Source organism: Chenopodium album, chromosome 17, assembly GCF_948465745.1.
Source record: "Chenopodium album chromosome 17, dcCheAlbu1.1, whole genome shotgun sequence".
Lineage (NCBI taxonomy): Eukaryota > Viridiplantae > Streptophyta > Magnoliopsida > Caryophyllales > Amaranthaceae > Chenopodium > Chenopodium album.
Genome location: NC_137850.1, coordinates 15,154,121 through 15,156,646, shown reverse-complemented (window position 1 = coordinate 15,156,646; position 2,526 = coordinate 15,154,121). Strand labels below are relative to the sequence as shown.

The 2,526-nt window shown below is 39.2% G+C and overlaps 1 non-coding gene across 1 annotated transcript; it reads right to left on the bottom strand.

Annotated features, from left to right (window-relative positions):
- Positions 1-535: 535 nt before the first annotated feature.
- LOC145590270 (small nucleolar RNA R71) lies at positions 536-641 on the bottom strand. Its single transcript, XR_014101907.1, has one exon. It is a non-coding gene; the product is annotated as a small nucleolar RNA R71 (small nucleolar RNA).
- Positions 642-2,526: the final 1,885 nt, after the last annotated feature.

The window sequence follows — 2,526 nt, the reverse complement described above, 5'->3', positions numbered from 1 at the left end:
TGAGATTTTATGCATAGAGCACGTGGTCATTCACTAGTGCCATTTGATTCGGAAATTGAGAGAACTATTGCAAGGTTGAGGGGTGCTAGACGATCTTTGAGCCCTAGAATATCAAGTGAAGAAGAACCACAACAAGAAGAACAAGCAAGAATGGGAGAAAATCCAAGAGTGGCATTGAAAGGTTGTGGGATTTTCGGTGCATATAGATTTGAGAGTGGGATTGCTCCACATACAACACCGGCAAATGACTTTGAAATAAGGCCGGCAATGATCCCTTTGATAGAGAGGCGACAATTTAGTGGGGCCAAGCATGAAAGCCCGCTAAACCATCTCAAGAAGTTCGAAAAATATTGCAATACTATCAAGGTGAACGGAGTTTCCCAAGAATTCATCCGCCTCAAGCTCTTTCCCTTTTCTCTCATAGGGCGTGCTTTGGAATGGCTAGACAAGGAGGTTAAGCCGAATTCTCTAAGGACATGGGACGAGGTTACCAAGGAATTTCTATCTCGTTTCTATCCTCAAAAGGAAACGGCGGAGGCTAGAGCTTTGATTCAAGGTTTCAAGCAAAAGCCAAGTGAGAGCCACTATGAAGCATGGGAAAGATATAAAGAATATCAAAGAGAATGTCCTCATCATGGAATTCCAACCTATCAAATCATTCAAATCTTCTATGGAGGCCTTAGCCCTCAAGGAAAATCATGTTTAGATGGAGTTGTTTTGTGATGATTGTGGGTCGTATGATCATGATGTTTCTAGTTGCCCTCATGCATGTATGGATGTTTGTGATGATCAAGATGGAAATGTGAATGAGCATGTGAACTATGTGTCAAATAATCATGATTCTAAGTTTGAAAATCAAAGAGGTCAATGGAATAGGAATTGCAACAATCATGGCAATTTTGACAACTATAACCAAGGTGGTGGTTATAGGAACCAAGGTTCTCGAGGTAACTATAACAATCAAGGTTATAGTAGCCAAAATCAAAACCAAAATTATGGTAATCAAAACCAAGGTTATGGGAATCATAATGAAGGTAGTGGTAACCATAATAAAGGTTATGGTCAAAATCAAAATAGGGGTAATTGGAACAATCAAGGTAGAGGCAATTTTCAAAACAATGCTCAAAGAGGTCCTCCACTCGGATTTGCTCCAAAGGCCTCAAATGATAATTCCTATGTTCAATCCTCTTCTTCTTCACAAAGAACAAATTTGGAAGAAATCATTGAAAATCAAACAAAGTTGTTGAACACTTACATGACCGTAAGTGATAAGAAATTTAATGAAATGATGACTCACAATAAGATGCTTGAAAACCAAATTTCTCAACTTGCTAATGCTTTGAAAGACCATGCTAGTCCTTCTTCTTTACCTTTCCAAGGCCTAGATCCCAAGAGACCGGCCAATGCTATTGTCACAAGGAGTGGTAAGGTTCTTGAGGAGAGTTTTTCTAGGAAGAGTGAGACTAAAGAGGGCATAAAAGAGGTTTTGGTTGAATATGAGAGAGATAGTGCATCTTTGAGTGAGGTTGAGATTGAGAAGCCTAGTGAGGTGAGAGTGGGGAAAGAAATTGTGAAACCCAAGCTTCCTTATCCACAAAAATTCATGAGACATAAGTTAGATGAACAATTTGGAAGATTCATTGACATGCTCCAAGATGGGATTTACCATTCTAGTTGATGTGTGATGCAAGTGATTCGGCAATAGGCGGTGTCTTGGGTCAAATAGTGGACAAGAAACTTCATGTGATCTATTATATGTCCAAGACTCTAAATGGAGCTCGACGGAATTACACTACAACGAAGAAGGAATTCTTGGCTATAGTTCATGCTTTTGAGAAGTTTCGTTGTTATCTATTAGGTTCCAAAACCATTGTCTTCACGGACCATAAGGCTCTCAAGTATCTTTTTGCCAAGAAAGAGTCTAAGCCAAGGTTGATCCGGTGGGTTCTTGAGCTCCAAACCTTTGACATTGAGATTAGGGATAAAAGAGGAGCGAAAAATGTTGTGGCGGACCATCTTTCTCATTTAGAAGATTCTCAAGCTCATGATGTGACGAGCATCGTTTATGGCGCTCAAAAGAATAAGATTTAGGTTCATTTTCTTTATTTTCTTTCATCATTTTCATTTAATTCTTTTAGTTTTATTTGATTTTCCATTTTTTATAATTCACTTTAGTTCTCGATTGGTTTTTACGAGTTTTTCATATTTTTAGTTGATAATTCATAATTTTAGTGTTAGTTTTACCTTACTACGCTTCCTCTCTTTGTTTTATTTGTGTTTTGTAGGTGAATAATCAAGTCAATTTGCTCATTTCGGGATTGCCATGTTCGCGGGCATTTTCTCGAGTGCACTGATGATGGGGATGCTCGGGAGCGCAGAGTTTGATCAAGCAAGCGAAGGAGGTGCGTTGCGGGCAAGATCAAGTTCTAGCAAACCAAGGCATGTTGTTCCACCTCCACCCGAGGTAGAAGAGACATATGGCATTGAGTTTTCTAAAGAATCACATTGGGATCGTTTCAAGCGTCT